Source organism: Dasypus novemcinctus, chromosome 22, assembly GCF_030445035.2.
Source record: "Dasypus novemcinctus isolate mDasNov1 chromosome 22, mDasNov1.1.hap2, whole genome shotgun sequence".
NCBI classification, from domain to species: Eukaryota; Metazoa; Chordata; class Mammalia; order Cingulata; family Dasypodidae; genus Dasypus; species Dasypus novemcinctus.
Genome location: NC_080694.1, coordinates 59,295,657 through 59,320,730, shown reverse-complemented (window position 1 = coordinate 59,320,730; position 25,074 = coordinate 59,295,657). Strand labels below are relative to the sequence as shown.

The 25,074-nt window shown below is 43.5% G+C and overlaps 4 non-coding genes across 4 annotated transcripts; 2 read left to right on the top strand and 2 right to left on the bottom strand.

The window, feature by feature from the left end:
* Positions 1-15,032: 15,032 nt before the first annotated feature.
* Positions 15,033-15,104, top strand: TRNAW-CCA (transfer RNA tryptophan (anticodon CCA)). The gene has a single exon. It is a non-coding gene; the product is annotated as a tRNA-Trp (tRNA).
* Positions 15,105-18,170: 3,066 nt separating this feature from the next.
* TRNAM-CAU (transfer RNA methionine (anticodon CAU)) lies at positions 18,171-18,242 on the top strand. The gene has a single exon. It is a non-coding gene; the product is annotated as a tRNA-Met (tRNA).
* Positions 18,243-19,779: 1,537 nt separating this feature from the next.
* Positions 19,780-19,852, bottom strand: TRNAR-ACG (transfer RNA arginine (anticodon ACG)). Its single transcript has one exon. It is a non-coding gene; the product is annotated as a tRNA-Arg (tRNA).
* Positions 19,853-20,158: 306 nt separating this feature from the next.
* On the bottom strand, positions 20,159-20,240 carry TRNAS-AGA (transfer RNA serine (anticodon AGA)). Its single transcript has one exon. It is a non-coding gene; the product is annotated as a tRNA-Ser (tRNA).
* Positions 20,241-25,074: the final 4,834 nt, after the last annotated feature.

Here is a 25,074-nt window from a genome sequence, read left to right as displayed (position 1 = left end):
GTCCTTTTAGCTCACCTTGCACTTTGGTGTGGGGCGAATGGCTGGCTCTTTGTGCGGAGTCAAATGTGGAGAGAAAGGAAAGGAGGCGTTCCGAGGCCGAGCTGCAAGCTCAGGGGCCCTTCTGCTCACTCTGAAACCTTAAGCCATAACCTCTCACCTCGGAGAGGCGATCTCTAAGTTTAAGAAGTAACTTCCTAATAAATTAACTCAATTTCAATATTGTTTGAGGGACTCAATGTCAATTATTTTAGCCTCTTGAAATTACTTTTTTTAAAAAAATTGGCATGTATACACAGGAATATATTATTGTATTTCTGGTCCCATAGGCAACATATTTACTCCTTTACTGCAAATGTTCTGATTTCATTCTTCAGCAGTACTTCCTATCCCCCTCTCTGCCTTCTCTCCACCTCACTTGGGGGCTCGCAGCCCCATCTTCCATCCACGTGTCTCTCTCTAATCTTCTAAGGTTTAACAGATCTTGGGGACTCCTGTTGTGGTTGGAGTGGGGCACTAAATTCACCTGCCTCACACCTAGGTCTGCTGGTCCAGGCCAGGGGCTCCGCAGCACATCCTTGGGTTTCTGGGACTCCCCAGGTCTTGCAAAGACTCACTTCATTTCCAGGGGCAGAAAATGCAAACACGGTTATTTTGCTAAATTGAGGCTATAAGAAATGAGCGATTACATCACAGACAGCCACCTGGGCTAGAGGTGCTGTGAAATCCCTGTGATTATGAAAAATGTGCAGGAATGTGTATATTTGTCTCTGCTGGGCGTGAGAGGCCCGGACAGAAATGAAGAACCACATCAGAGTGCGGAAGAAAAGGATTGTGCCCTTTGTTTCTTCAGAAGACTCCCTATTATTTTGTTAATTTACAATGATCTTAAAACTCAGCAGACATTTGAAGTTATAGATGTGATTGTACACATTCACACAATACAGTAAAAGATGTTGTATCTAATCATGCATTTGTGCACCAGAGAAGTGTATCCAAAACAAATTTTTCCTATTTCTCACTAGCTCTTCCCTTAGTAGTTAGACTAGACCATCTTCGTAATATGACCATCATATTACAAAGAAGGATTACCACTATGGAAGAGAAGACCTCAAATTTGGCTTAATGGACACAATAAACCAGAGAAAAACTCACTGTTGACTAGAAGACTACAGTATAATCCACCTGTGTTTAAACTAAGTTAGGGTTATTGAATCACTGCACCAAAGGAGAGTGCACCCTAGAGGACTAGTGGGGAAAAAGCTCCTAGAGGACTAGTTGGGGAAAAGCTAGTTATGGGATTTGGGCTTGTGTGGTGAGAGTCTAAGGAGGGTGTAAAAGAATCAGACCCCAGTGCTGTCAAAGCCAGGGCAATTCACTGACGAGGTATCCAGGAGACAGGAAAATTAAAGTGCGGCTGTGCAAGAATTCTTTATCCAGCAAAATTGTCCTTCAGATAGGTGAGTTGAAAATATTCACAAACAGAAACTAAGAGAGTTTGCAAAAAAGAACCCACTTTTGCAGGAAATATTAAAGGAAACCTTAGATGCTGAAAGAAAAAGACAGGAGAGACAGGCTTGGAGGATAGTGTGGAAAAAATAATAGCAGAAAGGAGAACCAAAAGAATAAAAAGACAGACAAAAATAAGATATGACATATGAAAACCAAAAAATAAAATGGTGGAAGTAAATATTGCATTTACAGTGATATCATTGAATGTGAGTGGATTAAACTCCCCAATCAAAAGATACAGGCTGACAGAATGGAATAAAAAAAAAAAAAAAAAAAACATGAGCCATCCATATGCTGCTTACAAGAAACTTACCTCAGACCCAGGGATACAAAACAGCTGAAAATGAAAGGTTAGAAAAAGATACTCCACATGAATAGTGACCAAAAAAGAGTAGGGGTAGCTATTAGACTTTAAATGCAAAAAAAAAAGTTATAAGAGATAGGGAAGGCCATTATATATTAATAAAAAGGACAATCCATCAGGAAAATATAACTGTCATAAATATCTATGCACCTAACGAGGGTGCCCCAAAGTACATGAGAGAAACTCTGGCAAAACTGAAGGGAAAAATAGACTTTTCTAAAATAGTTGTTGAAGATATCAACACCCCACTCATGCCATTAGATTGAACAGCTAGACAGAAGATCAACAAAGAAACAGAACTTGAACAATATGATAAACGATGTAGACCTAACAGACATATACAGAACACTGCATCCAAATTCAGTGGGTTATACATTCTTCTCAAGTGCCCATGAATCTTTCTCCATGATAGACCATGTATTACAGCACAATGCAGCTCTCAATAAATATACAAAGACTGAAATTATACAAAGCACCTTCTCAGATCATAATGGAATGAAAAAATCAATAATAGGAAAAAAATAAATTCACAAATATGTGGAGGCTGAACATCTCACTCCTAAATAATCAATGAGTCAAAGAAGAAATTGCAAGTGAAATCATAAATATATTGAGACAAAGGAAAATGAGAATACAAAGTATCAAATCTTGTGAGATAAAGCAAAGGCAATCTTGAAAGGGAAATCTATAGCCCAAAATGCCTATATTATAAAAGGAGAGAGATCTAAACTCCAAGATTAAACTGAACAACCGAAGAAACTAGAAAAAGAACAGCAAACCAATCCCAAAGCAAGCAAAAGGAAAGAAATAATGAAGATTAGAGCAGAAATAAATGAAATTGAGAACAACAGCAACAAACAATAGAGAAAATCAACAAAACTAAAAGCTGGTTCTTTGAGAAGATCAATAAAATTGACAAACCCCTAGCTGGACTAACAAAGAAAAAAAAAGAGAGAAGATGCAAATAAATGCAATCAGAAATGAAAGGGGGGAAGTTACAACTGGCCCTACAGAAATAAAAAGGATTATAAGAGTATATTAATGGTATGCCAACAAGCTAGACAACCTAGATGAAATGGAGAAATTTCTAGAAATGCATAACCAACCTACACTGACACTACAAGAAACACAAGGACTTAACAAACCAATCACATTTAAAGAGATTGAATCCATCATCAAAAATCTCCCAGCAAAGCCCAGGATCAGATGGCTTCACAGGTGAATTCTACCAAGCATTTAAAAAAAAATTAATAGCAATCCTGTTTAAACTCTTTCAAAAATTGAAGAGGAGGGAAAATTATCCAACACATTTTATGAACCCAACATCACCCTAACACCAAAACCAGGTAAAGATATACAAGATATACTACAAGAAAAGAAAATTATAGACCAATCTCTCTAATGAACATAGATGCACAAATTCTCAACAAAATATTGCAAATCAACTCCAACAGCATATCAAGACATTTATGCATCATGACCAAGTAGGATTTATTCCTGGTGTGCAAGTTTGGTTCAACATAAGAAAATCAATCAACGTAATGCACCACATTAACAAATTGAAGGGGAAAAACACATGATCATCTCAACCGATGCAAAAAAGGCATTTGACAAAATACAGCATTCTTTTTCTATAAAAAACACTTCAAAAGATTGGAGTAGAAGTAGAATTCCTCAATGTAATGAAAGGCATATATGAAAAACCCACAGCCATCATCATACTCAATGGGGAAAGGTTGAAAGCTTTCCCTCTAAGGTCGGGAACAAGACAATGATGCCCACTGTCACCATTGTCATTCAATATTGTTCTAGAATTTCTAGCTGGGGCAATTAGGCAAGAAAAAAAATTAAAGGCATCCAAATAGGAAAAGAGGAAGTAAAACTCTCACTGTTTGTGGATGACATGATCCTGTACTTAGAAAATTCTGAAGTATCCTTGACAAAGCTACTTGAGCTCATAAATGAGTTCAGGAAAGTGGCAGGATACAAAATCAACATGCAAAAATAAGTAATGTTTCTGTACAGTAGTACTGAACAACCTGAGGAGGAAATCAGGGGGAAGATTCCATTTTCAATAGCAACAAAAAGACTCAAATACCTAGGAATTAATTAAACCAGAGAATTACAGGGCCTATATGCAGAAAACTACAAAAGGATGCTAAAAGAAATTTTAGAAGTCCTAAACAAATGGAAAGACATTCCATGTTCATGGATTGGAAGAATAAATATCATGAAGATGTCAATCTTATTCAAACTGATTTATAGATTCAATGCAATACCACTCAAAATCCCAACAGCTTACTTTACATAATTAGAAAAGGCAATTACCAGTTCATTTAGAAGGGAAAGTGCACCCAAATAACCAAAAACATTTTAAAAACAAAGAGCAACATGGCAGGAATTTCACTGCTTGACCTTGAAACATATTACAAAGCTACAGTAGTCAAAACAGCATGGTACTGGCATAAAGATAGACATATCAATTAGTAGAATAGAATTGAGAATCCAGAAATGAACCCTCACCTATACAGTCAACTGGTGTTTTACAAAACTACCAAGTTATTGCTAACAGGACAAAACAGTCTCTTCAACAAATGGTGCTGGGACAACTAGGTAACTATAGCCAAAAGAAGGAAAGAGCACCCCAGTCTCACTCCCTATACAAGAATCAACTCAAAATGGATCAAAGACCTAAATATAAAAGCCAGGACCATAAAACTACTAGAAGAAAATATCTTCAAGACCTTGTAGTAGGTGGTGGTTTCTTGCACCTTACACACAAAGCATGTGCAACAAAAGAAAAAATAGATAAATGGTGCCTCCTCAAAATTAAACACTTTTGTACCTCACAGGACTTTGTCAAAAGGGTGAAAAGGTAGCCAACTTAATGCGAGAAAATATTTGGAAATCATATATCTGATAAGGGTTTAATATCTGGGATATATAGAGAGATGTTACAACAACAATAAAAAGACAAACAACCCAATGAAAAATGGCAAAAGATTTCAATAGACATTTGCCCAAAGAACAAATACAAATGACAAAAACAAAACAAAACAAAACACATGAAGAAATGCTCAAGATCACTAATGATTAGGGAAATGCAAATCAAAACTACAATGAGATATCATTTCACCCTATCAGAATGGCCACTATTAAAAAGACAGAGAACTACAAGTGTTGGAGAGGATGTGGAGAGATAGGAACACTTATCCCCTGTTGGTGGGAATGCAGAATGGTACAATCACAGTGGAGGACTGTTTGACAGTTCCTAAAGAGGTTGAATATAGATTTGCCACATGGTCCTGCAATACCACTACTGGGTAAATACCCAGAAGAACTGAGAGCAGTGACACAAAAAGGCATTTGCACACCGATGTTCATAGCGGTATTATTCACAATTGCCAAAAGTTGGAAACAACCCAGGTGTCCATCAACAGATGAATGGATAAACAAACTGTGGTGTATTCACACAGTGGAATATTATGCAGCTGAAAGAAGAAATGAAGCCATAAAGCATATGACAACATGGATGAACTGGAAGACATTATGTTGGGCAAAGCAAGCCAGACACAAAAGGACAAATACTATATGATTGCATTACTGTGAACCAAAGATATTGTGTAACATGTGGTTATGATTTTAAAAAACTTTGTATGTATCCAGTACAAGTAATTGAGAAATGTGCGTTTTTATTCAGCTGTTTTTTCTTTTTCTTTCTAAATTACTGTGTATATTTCCAATTATTAAATATACAAAATAAAGTAAAAAAAAATAAGGTGGAATAGTGGAAGTCATTGGTAAATGTTTTAGTTTGCCAGAGGACTGCCAGTGCATAGTCCCAGAAATGGGTTGGCTTTTATAAAGGGGGTTTATTTGGAGTAAAAGTTTACAGCCTCAAGGCTGTTAAAAGTCCAGACCAAGGTACCATAGCAAGTGCTTTCTCACCGAAGTTAGCTCCTGTTGATTCTGTTGTCCCAGCATGTGGGAGCAAGATGGCCAGCTACAGCTAACAGGGAAGTGAAGAAGGTCAACCGCCACACCAGGGAGCCAAGAATGCCTACAGCTGCAAGCAGGAGAACTGCATCCATCATCCAAGTGGAATCTAAGCCCCCTCTCAGTAGACAGGTGGAGTGGACATCACCATCCCAGGGTCCACAGGATGGAGGAATAGAGTATGGATTAGAGTGGACTTACTGATATTCTATTATGGAACTATTGAGATTAGTAATGGAAGAAATTGTAGCATTGATGTGGAGAAAGTGGCCACAGTAGCTGCTGAGGGCAGGGAAAGGGAAGAAGAGATATGATGTGGGGGCATTTTCAATACTTGGAGTTGTCCTGGGTGGTACTGCAGGGACAGATCCTGGACATTGTATGCCCTGCCATGGCCCACTGGGTGGACTGGGGGAAAGTGTAAACTACCATGTAAACCATTATCCATGTGGTGCAGCAGTGCTCCAAAATGTATTCACCAAATGCAGTGAATGTCCCACGATGATGAAAGAGGTTGTTGACGTGGGAGCAGTGGGGTGAAGGGTGTGAGGAGGTATATGGAGACCTCATATTTTTTGTATGTAACATTTTTTAAAATAAAGAGAGAGAGAGAGAGAAAAAAAAAAGATGGCCGGCGATCCCTGCCGTCGTCTCAGCCTTGCCTCCCAGCTCACTGCCTCTTCCGGCCCTGCTCCCTGGGGACTTGGCATAGGTGAGCCTCTAGTTCTCCCTTACACTGCAGGGTGGAACATGTCTCTCTGTGTCTCTAGGTTTATATCAGGCCCAGCAAGCAGGCATAGACTCAAATGGAGTCAGACCTCCTCACTCGGTCCAATCAAAGTCCTAACATGATCTTACCAAGGAATCTAATCAGAGGATGGCAGGTGGGCCTGGAGAGCACAGTGAGAGGTGAACACATGTGGAGACCCAGGCAAGGGACTGCCGCCCTGGGAATCTGTTAGGAGGTGGTGTTCCTGGTGGGTGATGGGAGGTGGGAGGCAGTCCTTGGGAGGGGGCCGAGCAAAAACCAAAGGGCTTATTCTGGGAGTACTGTCCCTTATACCTTCAAGACTGGACCCAACTTTCTGGGAAGAGGTACTAGGTAGACAAAGGGACACAGACCCAAAGGCAGAACCAGCTTTCCAACTGGGACTGAGCAGAAGGGCCCCTGAAGGGGTATCCTCTCCGTCCCTTCTCCTTTCACTCCGCAGGAAGCACGCATTCTCTGCCCCTCACCAAGCTGCAAGTCAGGCTAAGACTGACCCCGACATGATTTGAACACGGAACTTTCTGAACTGGAGTCAGGCACGCTGCCACCGCGCCACGAGGTCCTGCTGTGGCCCCATGTTCAGGCATGGCCCCTCATCTATGGAGTTTAATTTTTGGATGCAAAATGATACTCGTTTGAGGGGTTGCGGATCTGTTGCCACACCTGAAGCACATCCTCACCCACACTCGCCTTCCTGTCCCCAGCCGCTCCACCGTCCCCCATCCACGCCCGCCTCTGCCCGGGCCAAGGGCACCCGCGCCACCAGGGCACTGCTGGAGCCCTGCGACCCTCGGGCGTCCCCGAGCCCTGGCTTGAGCAAAGGCCCCGGCAGCCTCTGTTTAATCGAGGACCTGTGCCCTGGTGGGTGACCTCTGACTGCTGCCTACCCCACTTCCAGGTTAACTGGATCAGTCAGACGGTGTGTGGGAAAGACGTCTTGTTACTCCACCCAAAAACCTGAGGTCTCTGAGAGTCGGCTGGTCTCCTGATCAGCATCTTGAAGAGCAGCATGAGGGAGCTAGACGCTCCTCCCCAGACTAGCAAAGCCACCGTCAAGCACTGTTGCCACCATGCCCAAGAGAAAGGCCAAAGGAGATGCTAAAGGGGACAAAGCAAAGGGGAAGGATGAGCCCCAGAGGAGGTCCGCACGGCTGTCTGCGAGGCCAGCCCCTCCAAAACCGGAGCCCAGGCCTAAGAAGGCCGCGGCCAAGAAGGGAGAGAAGCTGCCCAGAGGGAGAAAGGGAGACGCAGGTGCTGGCAAGGAGGGGAGCAACCCTGCCAAAAACAGAGATGCCTCCACAGTGCAGGCACAGAAAGCGGAAGGCCCTGGAGATGCCAAGTGAAGAGTGCGTTTCAACAGCTTTGCCCTGCGAGTGACTCTACCGTTTGAAATACTTTTTTTTTTAAACAAAGTTTTATAAAAATGTAGACATTTAGTCTTCCTTTTTGTCCTGGTGGTGATTATACCATTAGCACACTGAATGCTTCATTGTTGTCTTCTGTAGAAAAGCCAAACACTGCTAATAGAATGTGTCTCAGAAGACCAACTGAAATTGGGAAAATTGGATTTTCGATCCTACATTTTTGAAGACTGTTTTTTGATTTCCAGGAGGAATTCCTTGATATTTTGGCACAGGAGCCTTGTCGTGTGGGGAAGCAAAACTTCATGTCCTCTTCTTCCCCGATGCTCTCAGCAGAGACTCGAAACAAGAGTGTTAGTGGGGCCCTGGCACCCCCAAAGCAACTGTGTGAGGTCACAGTACTCAGGCAGGACAGACTTTCTGGTGATGATATCAAGATGGTGTCATTCAGAAGAGCCAAGATTCCTGTTTTTAGTTTGCCGATGGCCACTTTGAGAATCCTGCTTTTTTAGTTCATTTCCTCTACATTGGAGTCAGCCTCTGAAAAGCTCTTAAAACTACGTGCATGAGCAGATGTAGCTCAAGTGGAAGTAGTTGAGCTCCTTCTTTCCAAATAGAAGCTCCCAGGTTCAATCCCCAGTATTGCCTAAAATACAAACAAAAGAATAAATGGACTCTTATTGGGAAGCAGATGTAGCTCAGTGGTTGAGCACCTGCTTCGCATGTATGAGGTCCTGGTTCAGTTCCCCATATCTCATTAAAAAAATAAAAAATAAGAAAGTACATGCATCATATGAAAGGTCCATCTCGCATGAAAAGTTTTCCTGTTCAAAGCAACAAAAGAACACTGTTAAATTTTACATGTTTCCCTTCTTCATTCTGAAATATCCATCCAGAGCCTAGGGTTCCAGCTGGGAATTATATAGGACCAGAACCACTGGACTCGGAGCTGGGGGTTGACTCTGTAGACAGCCAAGTGCCCTAAATAGGTTCTAGGCAGACATTGGCTTGCTAACAAGTGAACACGGTCACTCTGTGGGTTCATAGAAAGAGGTTAGGACACCTGAGTGAGGTGCATGTTAGGAGCCTTCAACACTGGAAGGTGAGCTGGGCCAGTTTGCTGTATAGGACTTGGCCCCCAAAAAGAGCTCTGGCTTTTGTCCCTGCTCCCCAGGGGTATCCTCTAAATCCTTGGAACCTTAGAATGCCATTTATTATTCATGATGGGCTCCATGAATAGTTTATGTTAATGAGATGACTCCTTTTGGGGCGCAGCTTCACTGGTCTTGGGTTGGGGTGATCACGGTAGAAAGACCAGCCCTGTGATCAGAGGGTTGGGCTTTGAGCCCCATCATCTCAGTCCAAGCTCTGGAGAACCAGGGGAAGCAGAGAGTGAGCTCAGCCGCTGGGGCAGATCCAATCACCCAAGCCACACGGTGAAATCCCAATAAAAAATCTGGGCTCAGAAACTCAGGCGAAGCTTCCCTTGGTAATAAACCTGGAAGCGTCAGCTTTATCTGCACCTGGAGAAGACAGAGGAGCTTTGCATTTGGTGGCCCTTCCAGACTTGTGCTGTGCCCCTGTTCTGGTCCTGACTTGTCTCCTGTCTGCTATCGTATAAGTGTAATCCTTAATAGGGTGCCTTCCTGAGTCTCTGAGTTTTTAGAGACTTATCAGACTCAGCAGGTGGTAAGATCATCCAAATTTGTAGCAGATTGGTCAGAAGGACCAGTGGTGTCTAAAAGGAGGGTGATCTTAAGGAAGGAGTGTGCCCTTAGCCTGTAGAGTCTGACCTAACTCCAGGTAGAGTCAGAATTGCATTGCAGTTGTTGTCAGCAGTTACCACAATAGGACTTTCAGACTCTAAAATGACCAAGGTTTAGGACCATTTGCAGCAGATTACAGAAAGGAAGGAGCCTGCAGATTTGGGTCTGCTAGAAAATTCAGTGTGATCTGCTGTTGCCTGAAAACTGAAATATGTTGTCCCCTCTTCTATAATATTGGGTAATAACAGTACCCACTTCAAAGGGTTGTTGTGAGTTTATATATGTAAATTGCTGTAAATGAGTTTATAAATGTATTTAGAACAATGCATAGCACATAGCAAGCTCTCAAAAATAATCCAAAACTTCCGTCTTTCAGCTAACACAATGTCTGTGCTTTCTTACCCATGACATCTACAGTCCCATTTTAATTTCCCTGATACCTAGGTAAAAATTATGGCTACCCAGTCTGTGACTTGCCCACTTTCTGGCAGCACTGGGGGCTCAAGCCTTTATACCCTTTGAAAGGCCAGGAATGAGAGAAGCAACTTTAACTTCAGGATGCTCCAAGAATTTGTCACTGAAAGTCAGTAACAATCCAATTAAAATTTTCACTGGCTTCTGTATTAGACTCACTTCTATATTAGAAACAATTAGTTGTAAACAACCAGACAGAAATCAGTGGTACCGATAACTATTAAATGCTACTAAACACAAATGAACAGAGATATTTCTAAAAGTTAATATTTCTCTGAGCTTGTAATTCCAATTGCCAGTTTGAATTGATGTTAATTTCTGGGTTCATCTGCAGCCCTATCTTGTCATTTTGAAAACAACCTAGAATATTGGCCATTTTTGCTAATGTTTTGTTTACGTTACTAAAGAAAAACAGTAATTCTAACATCTGACATTAGCAGTTCATGCAATTTTCTTTGATAAAACCAAAGTCTACATCTACAGAAGACTCTAACAATTAACAAATACAAGTTCCAGCATAGCGTCTGCTGCAAGAAGCTGGTGGGCAAATGCATATAAGAATGTCACCAAACCTGAAGCAATAGTAATTATAGTAATTATGCCAGCATGCACTGAGAGCTCGCTATGTGCCAGGCATTTGAATTTTTCTTAATAACTTTTCCCGTAGTAGGTAGACTAGGCCCATGGCCATTATATTACAAAGACAGATTATCAATATGAAATAAAACACTTGGAATTCCACTTTTTGAATGTGATAAACCAGAAAAAAAAATGGGCTGTTGACTAGAAGACTACAGTACAATCCACCTGTGGTTAAACTAAGTTAGGGTTATTGCGTTGCTGCACCAAGGGAGAATGTACGTGAGAGGACCAGTGGGGCATCGAGGTGGATGGAGGTGGGAAAAGCTTGTTATGGGATTTGGGCTTGTGCTGGAAGATTCTAAGGAGAGTGGAAAGGAATCAGACCCAAGTGCTGTCATAGGCAGGGGAATTCACTGACCAGGTGTCTGTAATAGTTGCCGGAAGACAGGAAAATTAAAGTGGAACTGTGGATGGCATGGGTAAGAAAGCACAGTTTTTACCTAGTTTTGATAAGGATGTGGTGGCCTCATCTCTTTCCAGGTCAGACATACTATGGAGTGATCTGGTCTCCGCCTTGTATCACCACAGGCGACAACGTGCCTTTGGCTGGTTCTTGTTTACACGGAACAAGTTGTTTATGTTCAGTGGCCCTGGCTCTTAGCTGCCAGCTGCCTGGGCAGTGTGGTAGTTTCTCCACACTGATCTCACAGACTTACTTTGTGAGGACCGAATGTGATTATATGGAGCACATGAAAATTTAGAGGAACGTTTCTGGCACATAGTAAGTGCTTAATTAAGATTAGCTTCTGTTTTAGTCAGAGTTCTCTAGGGAAACAAAATCAACAGAAGATATCTGTAAAGAGTATGAGATTTCATAAAATTCTCTCGCATGACTATGGGGAGGCACAACCCAGATTCCACAGGCAGGCTGCAACCAGGGGCTTTGATGAAAGTCTGATGAAGGTCCTTTATGAGTTCCTAGGAGATGTTGGCTGTCCAAAGACAAGCTGGGAAGTTCTCTCTGAATGCTGAACTCACTTCCCTTTTTAATCATTCAACTGGCTGGATAAAATGTCACTCATTGCTGACAGCAATCTCCCTGGTTGATTGTATATTTAATCAGTCATCTATGCTGTAGACTCCCTGATGACTAAAGTCCTTAAATGTCCTTGTATTACAGATAGCCCAGGGCTTGCTTGACCAAACAACTGGGCACAATTTCCTTGCTAGGTTGACACATTACCCTAACCATCACAGTTTCCTATCATTGTCACTACTGTTGAGACTAGCCCAGACTAGCTGGAGCCAGTTTGTACAGGCTTAGGAGAACCAATTGCCAGTATTTCTTCCCAGCTCAGAATTTCAGAACTTCAGTGACGTCCCATTGGTAGCTTGAAGTCAACTATGGTGGGAGAATTTATGATTTATTCCAATGAGGTTGACTAACACTGCACAGGGATATACCTCTACTTCCTAGAGAGCTGTTGTTAACCATTTACCAGCACAGCGTTGCCTGGGAATTACAAGGGGGTAGGTAGTGCAAAGTAAAATGAATGCAGAGAAAGAGGGTGTGGTGGTTTGAAGCTCTGTGAATCCCAGAAAATGTGTTCTAAAATCGAATCCATTCCTGTGGGTGCAGGACCTTATGATGAGGCTTCTTCAGTTAAGGTGTGTACTCTCTCAGGATGGGACTTAATCTTATTGTTAGGCCTCAAAGCAGGGCCTTTAAAGATAAGCAGAGATGGCATGAAGAAAACTTCAACACAAGAGTTAGGCAAACTCACATTTATTACATCTGCTGGGTAAGGAACCAAGGCCAGTTCAAAGTGACTCAATCCCGACTCCCCATGCTGCAGTTTCACTCTTGTTTAAATGCCCAAGTTACTACTTAACATTTGCTTTGATTATGCATTAGTTTTCATGCATATGGATGAACACATATAGCTGGTTATATAATTGTATGATTAGTATGTTCAGGAAATCACGCTTGCACATACATTGCTTGATCAAGAAAGGGGCGGATAATCCACCCCTGGGTGGGAATTTTACTATGTTGATTAAGCAAGTTGAAGTGAGGACAGCAAGGGGCTGCTTCTGCGCAGGTCCAGCCAACTGGTTGAAGCTGGTTTTCATACTTCATTGCTTCAACAGGAGATTCTTGACCACCAAAAGCAGAATTTGGCCCAAAGAGAGGGTTGCATTTCATTACCTTCTGATTTACGTACAATTCTTTTCTTTGTATCCTAGCAATAGGGAGAGAAACAAGTTACTTTCAGGTAGTCGGTCATCCTACATCCATCACTATCACTGGAATCCTTTAAAAAGAAAGAAATTCAGACAAAGAGAAAGCCAGAGAAGCCAGAAGCTGGAATCAGTGAGGCCCAGAAGAGAAGGGCGAGCCCCACAGATGCTTCCAAGTGCCTTGTCATGGGACAGAGGAGCTGAGGACCGCCAGCACCGGGTCTTGAGGAAGAGCGCATCACCCTGAGGGTGCCCTGATGTGGACATTTTCACACCCTCAAAGCTGTCAGCCAATAAACCCCCTTTGTTTAAGCCACCCCATTGCAGGGCAGCCTAGAAAACCAAATCAAGGAGTCCCACTAAGGAAGGCACCGTGGGAAGTCATTTCCCTCCTGCAGGAAAGTGTTGTCCCATTACCCTGGCTGAGGCCAGCGCTGCTGGACAAGAACCAAGAGGAAGAGGAGTGGGACAAGCCCAGAGCCGTCAGGAGTGGGCCTGACCGCCAGGGGCTGATGGCCTCGGTGCTGACCCGCATCTGTGCTGAGGGAGACCAGGGGGCAGGGAGGCTTTGAGCAGAAGAGGGAGCCAACTGCCTTCAGCAGGATCACTCTGGTTGCTGTGTTGAGAAAAGGCCCCAAGGAGACAAACGGAAAAACCGAACCCCATTAAGAGGCCACTGCAATAATCCAGGGGAGAATGGTGGGGGAGGGGGTCCTCGTGGTCAGCGCTCTGGGAGGTGCAGCCCCTCCTAGCACCGCGGTGGTCCCCAGCAGGGGAGCAGTCAGGGAAACGTCAGGACTGGCGGCGCATGGGGTGGGGCCCAGGGCAAACACAGAGACACCTCCGTACCTCAAAATGAGTAAACGGAAGTGGGTCCCTTCAAAAAAAATGTTGGGAATTTCAAGAAGACGACAGCAGAGCCTCAGACCCAGCGCGGAGCCCTCTGGAATGTGGACCCTTGTGACGGCACAAGTGACACGTCCACCAGCCTTTCCACCGCGCCCGCAGTTCTTCCCGCTTCCCCGCCAGGAGAGAAGTTGAGCACCCGCCGCGTCGCACCGCTGAGGACCTTTTCTAGCCCCCAGCTCCTCCTCAGCTCTGCCCCTCCGCCTTCCTGAGTGCGACACCCACCGCCTTCCGTGCTAACTGGAGCTTACACCCACGATCACACTTGCCTGTGTTCTCTCCCCACACGTCCAGGCGGGCTGGGACTTGAGCTCCGCCAGGCTGGGCAGACTTGGGGAGGGGAGCCCCACTGCAGGGAGCCGGGAGACGCGCCCCGGGAGAGGGGAGACGTGGTGCAGGGCGTGGTAGCAGACAGGTGTCTACCCAGGGGCGCAGGCAGGAGACGGCCCGCACACGGGGCAGCCGCGTCTTGTCGAGGTGGCCGTGGAGATCTCAGCGAGGAGATGGCTTTTTGGGGGTTCCGGCCGAAACAGGCTCCTTGCTCTTCTTGGGGTGGTTTTCCACCCAGCGATCTATTCTGGAGGACACCGACGGTGTGGATTAAGCAGGGTCCCGGGAGGGTGCAGCCCCCTGTGCGTTCACGTCGTGGCCGCCCTGGCCAGGCTCCCAGCCACCCCGGAAACGAGTTCAGAGCTCGCCCCGGGGAGCGGGCCCCGTGCGGGGACGAGCGGAGCAGCAGGGCGCGGGGCCGCAGGGTTTCCTCTGGGCTCCCTCTCCTCCGCACCCAGGCCCGCGGCGCCAGGCTCTTACCAGGACGCCTGCAGATCTGAAAAGACAAAACCCGACCCAACGCCCCCGAATTGTGTTTATGGAGAGACTAGGGGAGGAGAGGAGGGAAATGGGAATAGGAAGAGGAGAAGGAGAAGCAAGACGCGAGCAGGAAAAGCGGGGCGTGGCTGGGGGACGGCGCTGGAACCCTTCTGGAGGCGCGCGGGCCCTGCGGAGCCTCCCAAAATTAAATGCCGGAGAGAGGGCGACAGGCGGGTGGCAGGGGCGCGACCGTGGACCTCGTGGCGCAACGGTAGCGCGTCTGACTCCAGATCAGAAGGTTGCGTGTTCAAATCACGTCGGGGTCAGTCCTTTTGGCCCGCCCTGCGGCTCGGTGAGGGGCGAAGGGCGCGCGCTTTGTGCGGAGTCAAACCCGGAGGGCAAGGAAAGGAGGCCTTCGGCGGCCGACCTGCAAGCCCAGGGGTCCATCTGCTCACTCAGAAACTTAATTTCCAAGTGAACCATCGCCTCCTACCTCGGAGACTTGATCACTAATTTCAAGAAGTTGAGAAAGCTTTTAAGCTTACGAGTAAGTCAACTCAATTTAGGTAGCATTTGAGGGGCTCAAGGTCAATTATTTTTATCCCTTCAAAATAACTTTTTTTTTTTAAATGGCAGGTATACACAGGAATATTATTCCTTTTAAATTTCTGGGCCCATAGGTAATATCTTTACTCCTTTATTGCAAAAGTTCTGATTTCAGTCTTCAGCAGTACCTACTAACCCTCTGCCTTCTCTCCACCTCACCTCGGGGCTCGCTGCCCCATCTTTCTACGCACATCTCTATTTTCTTGTAAATAGCTCAGCGGTGTAGAGTGATGCTTAAAAATGTTCTGTAGTCGTAGTATAAGGACGAAGCCTAGAAACGGACTTTTCTCCCCTTGCTCTCTGATGAGCCTCTCCCACCTGCCCTCACCTCCTAACCCACCTTTAGCTCATTCAGCCACGAGGAGCCACGAGGCTGAACAACGAGAGCACTTCTGTCCAAGAAAGGCGGGTCCCTGGCCCCTGGGAAAGAAACTGCACCCAGGGAGCCTCTGACCTTTTTCTTCCCCTTCCTGCTCCCCGCTCTTGACACTTTTTTTTTCTACTATAATTTTATTAGAGAAATTGTGAACTTACAAAACAATCATGCACGTATGTGGAATTCCCATACAACAACCTTCCACCAACACACTGCATTGTTGTGGAACATTTGTTACAAATTATGAGATAATATCATCAGACTATTACCCCTAATATGGCGCGAAGGGTACATTTGATATATTTTTCCATACCTCCTATTATTAACACAGTATATCATTGGCATTGATGCAAGAATATTACAGGGTTGCTGTTAACTATAGTCCATAGGTTACATTAATTGTATTTTCCCCATGCTTCTTCACATTCTTACCACCTTGCAATAGTGATGCACATTTGTTCTAGTTCATAGAAGGACGTTCTTGCATTTGTACTATTAACCACAATTCTCATCCACCTCTGGATTCACTATGTTATTCAGTCCTCTAGCTCTTTCGATCAACATATCCCTGCACTACCCTGTTCGGTATCAATCCCATTCATAAACCAGCTGCATTAGCTCTACTCACTAAATGTCTTACCATCAACTCTATTTCCACACTTTTACAGTGAAGTTGATTAAAACTTCTGCATACATTAGGCATCAGTACCTCTTCTCAGTCCTCCTCTTATCTCCTAATAACCTATACTCTCGGTTTTATTCTTCATATTTAGTTCCTATCAGTCAGACGATGCAATATCTGTCCTTTTGTGTCTGGCTAATTTCACCTAGCATAATGTCTTCAATGTTCATCTATGTTATCATATGTGCCCCAATTTCATTTCTTCTTACGATAGTATTCCATCATATGTATGTACCACATTTTGTTTATCCACTTATTAGTAGATGTACTCTTGTGTTGTGGGAAACTGGCTTACCTGTTCCTTATTGTAAATATTACACCTGTTCTATTGTAGCTGTTGCAGTTGTTAGATGTTGCAGTTGTTCCCTATGAGTGTAGATGATATTGCAGTTCTGATAGCAAACAGCTTCTAGGTAGTTTCCAAAAAATATGAGGTGGAAACTAGGATCGAGGCTCTCAGTTCCAGAAGCTGTGAGTCCCCTGGTCCCAGCTTTGTTTCCTCTCTTGTGTCTTTCTCTCTGTCCATTGTTTTGTAAAGTTCTACATTGCCTTCCCTTAGAGCCAACCTATTGTGAGCTGATTGCACCACACTTGGGTTGTTTCCATCTTTCAGCAACTGTGAATATTTCTGCTATGAACATCGGTGTGCAGATGTCTGTTCGTGTTACAGTTTTCAGTTCTTCTGGATATATTCCTAGCAGAGGAATTGCTGGATCGTATGGAAGTTCTATATTTAGCTTCCTGAGGCATCCCAAACTGTCTTCCACAGAGGCTGCACCATTTTACATTCCCACCAACAGAGAAGGAATGTTCCTGTTTCTCCACATCCTCTCCAGCACTTACTGTTTTCTGTTTTCTTTAATAATGGCCATTCTATACGGTGTAAGAGGATATTTTTGTTGTTGTTTTGATGTGCATTTCCCTAATAACTAGTGCTACTGAACATTGTTGCATGTGCTTTTTGGCCATTTGTATTTCCTCTTTGGAGAAATATCTATTTAAATTTTTTGCCCATTTTTTAATTGGATTGCTTGCTCTTTTACTGTTGAGTTTCTGGACACTTTTTAATTGTGTTCCTTACTGCTGCCACAACCGGCATGACTGTATAGAGTTCAATTAAATCATTTACATGCAAGAGTTAAAATAGAATGCACAAATGAACATGTTATAATTTTTATTATCATAATAAATATAAACATTACAAGTAAAAAAAAGAAGAATCAGTTCATTTCCAGGGGGAGAAAATGTGAACAGTTATTTTACTAAACTGAGACTGTAAGAAACGAATCATTACATCAGAGAAAACACCCTGGGCTGGAGATTCAGTGAATTCCCTGCAACAGTGAAAAAAATATGCATGAATGTGCCTATTTTTCTCAGCTGGGGTTCGAGAGACCCCAACAGGTAATGCAGAACGACATTAGAGCTCGAAAGAAAAGGAAAGTGTCGTTCGTTTCTTCAGAAAGTCTGTATTATTTTGTGTAATTTTCCATGATTTTCAAACTCAGCAGACATTTGAAGTTATAGATGCAATTGTGCATGTTCACACAATATACAGACTTTTTATTTAATCATGCATTTAAGCACCAAAGAAGTGTATCCAAATTAAAATGTTCTTGTTTCTCACACTCTTTCGGTAGTGGTTAGACTACACCCATGGCTGTCATTACAGTACCACTACACAATAGTAGACAACTGAAACTTAATCAGAAACCACTGGTTTCTAGCAGCAGAGTGGCGCAGCGGAAGCGTGCTGGGCCCATAACCCAGAGGTCGATGGATCGAAACCATCCTCTGCTAGCTGTGTTTTTCCTTCCTAAATAGGTTACTGTCCTCACTTGCAGAAACAAGGCTCTGATCAGTTGTCTTAGCAGTTCTTTCAGGCTTGTTCACTTCTTTTAGGTTTCTGCTTCCCTGGGTGCAATATATAACGATATAAATATCGACTGTCAAAAATAACAAGAGCAGCAATTATGAATTTATCTAACAGTTAGCAATTGTCATGCACTATTAATTGTATTCCAAGTTCTAAATTATTTAATTTTCACAATTCTACAAGGTGGATATTATTATTACTCTCACCTTACAAATGAAAATACTGAAGTGTCCAAAGGTTTGTTGACTTGTGCAAGGTTATGCAGCTAGTAAACAGTAAAACAAAAGATAGCCTTCTAAACTGCTCTGCATAAGTATAAACTTTGATGTTTCCAGCAAATTCAGAAATATTTTCCTAATAATTTCCTAATTATTACAATCACACAATTGTCCTGCACCGTCTCTTCATTCATGTACTCCTTTATTAATCTCCAAAATTTCTTTGCTCTGTTTCTCTAGTTATTTATTCAGATAAAAATATTTGACTGCCAGTAATGGTAGCAGATTGCCAGTAATGGTAGCATTGTGTGTTGGTTGATCTGCTGTGGAGGAGGGAATCTGGAATTCTGACGGCTTCTGAATAGAGTATACTGTCCCAATTATCAACCAAGGGAGAAGGTAGAATCCAAACATTTCAGCCATGGGAGATCTCAAAAAGTTTTCCTTCCATTTGTGCTTTCTCAGCAAGCAACTGGAGAATTCCCCTCTAAAATTAGGGCACAAACCAAGAAAGAGGAAGCAACGGGGCATAGAAATGAATGCTTCACAGTAGGAAAGAACCCACTGGAATCCCTGTCATGATGTGAAATGAGACTCCCAGGGTCAGCTGAGCACTAAGTGCAGAGGGCAACTGGACAGATTCCAAAAGGCCAAGGTTGCAGGAGACACTTTTTAAGGAAGAAGACATTTATAAACTCTGCAAGCTTTTGAGCTTCTTGAGAGGTGATTTCGACAAATGGTGGAGAGTTTGGTGTTGAATTATCGGGTGAAGTCGACAAAAGGACCATATCATCTTATTATTGGGCAATATTATTTTCGAGAATCAGATAGAGAGGAGGAAATGGGGAAAGAGCAGGGGAACAGACATGGTTGTTGTTAGATCTTGTCAAATGTCTGATTCTTTAAACTTACATGTATGTAAAACTGATACAAATAAGAACCTAAGAGTTTTGCTATCTAGAAGTCTTTTGGTGAAACTCCCAATCTTAATTCTCACCAAATGGCACGTTTGAAAGGTTATTCACTCATTCCATTGAGCTTTTGTCAACTGTTGCAAAGTTTGGTCACTTTTGAAAACAACCGATTTAGTGATGGTGATTTAAAGAAAAACTTCTCTTTGTAAGTAGTGAAATAATGTCAAGCCTATGTTACAAATTTTTTTGTTATTTTGTGTAAAGTGATGTCTCTCGGGATGTGGAATAAGAGGGGAATTTGTGGAACCTCAAAATGTGAAAATCTTGGTCGAGCCAGCCAGGAGTCGAACCTAGAATCTTCTGATCCGTAGTCAGACGCGTTATCCATTGCGCCACTGGCCCCCACCTATGAGGCTTCCCTTGGTTAAACCTGTGGAAAAAGAAAGTGTTTTAATTACTGTAACTAAATGTGTGTGACCGTTTCTTTCAATTACCAGGACTTAAAACCCAAAAGAACCTCAGAACTGAAACAAAACAAGATGTATTGGTTGACTTTGTTTTAGTTATAAAGAATGATTCCTTCCTGAACATGAATATTACATTTTTACGTAAACTTGAAAAGAATGTGAAATTTAATGTGTTTTAAAGTGACTTTTAATAGACTATATTAGCCCACCAACTAAGACCATATAAGAATTGAAAAGCACCCGTAGTCGGCAGGATTCGAACCTGCGCGGGGAGACCCCAATGGATTTCTAGTCCATCGCCTTAACCACTCGGCCACGACTACAGATGCTTGGCCCTTATTTTAATATGCTTCATAGTACCGTGTGCCTTCTATTGTACCCACATTTTATCAAAAATTTTAACAACGTAGAGTCGAGCATCCGAGTAAGGAAATTGGAGAGTAGTTAAGCGACTTCAATTCCTGGCACGTGGTAAACTCTCGAAGAACGCTTTTTGGGTGTTTATTAAAAAGCAAATCAGCAATACGTTTCAATAACCTCCAAAATCTGTATACTTTTTAAGTAATAATTACATGTTTGGGAAATTTATCCTCAATTTAAAAATCAGACATCTATGTTCCTTTGTCTTCAGACACTTTGTCTGGAGTACGGTAAAGGCCCAACAAGTGCTAGCGGTTGTAACTGTCCTTTCTCAATTCGAGAATCAGGATCGCCCAAATGTTTCACAGGGACGCCTATCTCCTGTCTCTCCGAAAAGTTAAAAATATTTTAAAGTAGCAGAAAGGCTTATTATGAATGAAACAGGACAGGGGAAAATACATCTGAGAGGCATATCCTCTTCTTTGCCCCTGGCTTTCCCATGCAGGGGGAGAACGACTGTGCCTGATCCTTGGTGGGCCATGGTTTTTAAAATATATATAAACACCACCTCCCAAAGCAAGAACCAAATCCCAGGATCTTCACCTTTCTGAAGTTACCCCTACTAAATCTTTGAGTGTGTGTGCTTATGTGTTGTAAACCAGAGATTCTTAATTTCATTAATGGCTCCAGTCTATGAACAGAAGAGTGAGGTGTGAATGTTAAACTGTTCCTTAGGTGCTGATGGATTGAAAATTATTTCCAGCCCAGGCCCCTATTCTGAGCTCCAGAATATCCAGTCACCTCAGTTATTTTTTTCTTGCATGCCCATGGGTGTCTCAAAACCAATGTATGCAAAAAATGATGCTCTGTCCTTTTCCCCAGATTTGAAACTCCTCCAGCAACTCAAGTTTCTGATAGGAGCACCCAGATACCAAAACCAAAGAAAGACTCAGGTCTCTCCCCAACTTTTTCCTCTCTGACTTTGTCCCACAACCCAACGATTTCCAGGCCTTCAATTCAACTTCTTCAATATTTCTCATATCTGGTTTGCTTCCCCTGTCTGAGGCCCATTTTCTTAGATCAGGTCTTCACCGTTTCTGGTATAAGAATTTTTGTTTGTTTTTAATTTGATTCTGGTGTGGGTTTTTGTAACAAATTTCTTAGAATTCTTCTGGCCTCCACAGTCAGGTTTCTGAAATGATTCATTCATTCTTTTCATTCATTCACTCAAAAATTTTACTTTGAGCACCATCGTGTGCCAAGCATTTTGCTAGGTGTTGCTCATTCAGTCAAGAACGGCAATCAAAACATTGCGATTCCTTTCCGGGATCGCTAGAAAAAAGGATCATGGAAGTGAACGGTTACAATTGCGTATGGCAAGTGAGAGGCATACTGGGCCATGAGAGCCCGGGGGAGGGGTGCTAGTGCCCACCTCAAGGTCTTGGGTGGTGCCGCGACCCGCGCAGCTCAGTGGCAGCTGAACAGGTTCTGCCGGGTTCTGAGGAGGGGGCGTGAGAGGGTGAAGAAATGAAAGACAGGAAATAGCGGGAGGCAGGTGGGCCGTGAGGAGCTGGCAGGAGCTTGCAGCTTTCCCAGACACCCAGGTTAGTCATGCACTTTATTCTATACCTTCAGTGACACCGGCACATTCAGCAGTTCTCAAGGGAAGCTTTTGTTTGTAGGTCACTACAAATACAATAGTAATTCTTCTTTTCATTAGCCCTCTGATAACAGTTTTCCTGGAATTCTTGTCCATACTTAGCCTGTTTTGTTCAGCACATCACCGTGCCCAGGGGCACCTCCTTCCTTAACGACATTCTTCCTGTGAACCTTGGAGTCTGCTTTGCAGGCTTCCTGGGACCCTGTTTTGCAGGGATCCCCACAGGGTGGTCCTCTGGAGAACGTGATTAGACTCCAAGAAAGGTGAGTGTTCTATCTTTTCCATCTCTGAATCCTCTGTGAGTGCTCCATAAATATTTGTGGAATTGATGTGGGCTATGGGTGGAAGGCTCTTTGTCTCTTCAGAGATAACTAAGTTGTTTAACTTGTGGGTGTGGAATGGTAAGAGGCTGCAGTCCTGCCCTTAGGGACAGTGGCAGCGGCTCCAGTCCCAGGAAATGTTTAACAATGCAAGGGCTATAAACTTTAAGTATTTAGGGGAAATGCAAAAACCAAATATGCTAAAAGCTTATCTAGAATATCTGGAGTCCTTGCTAAAAGCTTACCTAAGATGTGGAAGATATATATGCTAATTGAAGCCTATTGAGAACTGAAACAAAGGGACCATTTGGCCTTTCCTCTCTGTATAAAAGACGTTTGAAAATCTTGTTCAGGGCTCGGGATTCAAACAGAAGTTCCCGAGTCCGGCCGGCCCTCAATAAACCATTTTTCCTTCTCAAAATCATTCCTGAGTCCTGGCCTCTCTATACTCAAATAATTGAACTTCTCTCTAATTCCACAACAGAATGACTCCTATTTAAGCTGAGACTTAAAGGTTGTGGAGGAGTGAGCCAAATTGGAGACAGTGTTTTACACTCAAACCTCATGGGACATGAGAGGAACCCTGGAAAGTTCCTTCCACCTGGGCAGCTGTGGGAGAGAAAGCTCGAGTAGTTAGGGGTATGATGTAGGTAGGGCCATGTTAGCACTAAGCCATGTGTTCATTTAACAATGCTAACTTGACTTCCCCTCTTTAAAGTTTTTAAAGGTTTCCTGTGGCCCACAGGGAAGATCACAAACGACATGGGAGACTCTTGTCATCCGCATCTGTCTAACCTCAGATCTCTTGTGGCTGCTCTGTTAAGGGGGACTGAGGCTCCTGAGACAAGAAAAGATGATTTCTTCACCTCGACCCTCTGCTTTGTTGCTTTGCGCTCTGTGCTCATCTTTTTTTCAAATCGAATTTTTATTATAAAAAATTTCAAACATGTAAAATTTTAATAGGAAATTATCTGTATAGTTGCCACCCAGATTCAAAAATTGTTAAGCTTTTATTTATTACTAGCCTTACCTTTTTTTTTCTGCTGAATCATACGAAAATCTTTTGCAGCCATCATGGCATTACACCTATATACATAAATGTTTATCACCTAAACACATCTCCTCTATAACCACAATGCTATTACCACAACCAAAACATCTAGCAATTCTTTAAAAGCATCTAACATCCAATATTTACCTAAATTTCTCCAATGTCATTTAGAACCAGTTTTTCTAACCAAGATACAATCAGAGTCCATCCATTGCATGAGATTATAACGTTTCCTTAGTCCCTTTTAGTCCAGAACATTCTCCCATCTTTTTCGTCGTTTTTGTATTGTCTTGACATTCTCTCCGTTAGGACAACCTTGGGACCCAGGTAGACTGGTGCTACCTTGTAAAAGGCTCTGAGGTATTTGCACTTTCTCATTGGGTGGACGAGAAGTACTGGGGGTCTTTAACACTGCAAACTGGAAGGCCTAAATAATTCTCAGACTCTAGCGGGCGTTGGAATCCCCTGGAGAGCTTAAGACGCAATCCCTTGGCCCCATCCGCAGAGGTTCTTGCGCGCGCTTCCAACAAGCTCCCGGGCACTGCTGCTGGTCCGCGGATCAAAGTCTGAGAAGCGCCAGCCCAGAGGTGGCAACGTGAAGATCGAGATAAACTGAGACAACTGTGGGAGGGAAAGACTCAAAAGCAAAGATAACGCAACAATGCCCCACACCAGGTATGCCATGCAAGGTGTTCATAGTAGGTGGTTACGGGAACTCTGCAGTTTATGTATGGTGTTCCTGCAAACTAAACCTACTACTTCTCTAGTAAGAATAAAAACAATCAAAGCCGAGGGGTGTGGAAGGGAGTGCAGAGGATAAAACCACTAAGGTAAAAATGAGTAGATTGTTTATTACCGGCTTTAACCCCCAAAGGAAAATGAAAGGATAAAAGAGGTGTAGAATCGTCACCTCGGACTTAGCATCCGCTAGGCACCCTATCCGCTAAGCTATCCGAAAGGGCGTTAAACATTTCTTAGAAAGAAAAATCTCCTGCTCCTCTTCTCTTGAGCGATAAATGCAATTTAGAGAACATATTTATGGCAAGCCAGGGAATTTCCAACACCTCAGAAAATCTTACAGACTAGCTGGGGAAACAGTTTTAATCTAATGATCAAAGTTACTCTAAAATTACAAGATGACACCGGAGAGAGGTTCCACGACTATGATAACCAGCCTCGAAGGGCTGCACCTTTTGATGGGCTGCAGGCCACGGAGGAAAGGCCCGAGGCGGAGCTGCAGGCGGAGAGCTGCCCCAGCTCGCTTCAGAGCCGGCGGGAACCGCCGCGGCGCTTCCAGGGAAGCTCCGGAATTACTTTTGCGCACTCCGGCATTCTCACCCAAAACATACATTCCGAAAGATAAAGTCCACGTAGGAAAAAGCTCGAGAAAGGAGATAACACCACCAAAATGTTGTAACTGGAAAGCCGATTGCAGAGCGATAGTTGGGAGGAGCTGAGAAAGCCAAATCCTCCAATGGAGGGAAAAGCCAAGCGGCCCCAGATTTCCGCAGCAGAGCAGGTGCTCGCCCGGCGCGGAGGCGCAGGCCTTGCTCGCCCTTGCTTTCCCTGGAACCGGCCTCTTCTTCCCCCGGGAGGTTCTTTTCTTGAAAGAGTAAACGTGGGGTCACCTGGAGGGGTGATTCTCAACCTTTTCCGCGCAGAGCACTCACGGGAGGCTTGTTCAAAGTCAGGGTCCTGGGCCCCCCTCCCTTGGAGCTTCAGGTCCGGCAGGGTTCGGCTGAGAATTGGCATTTCCACAGATTTCC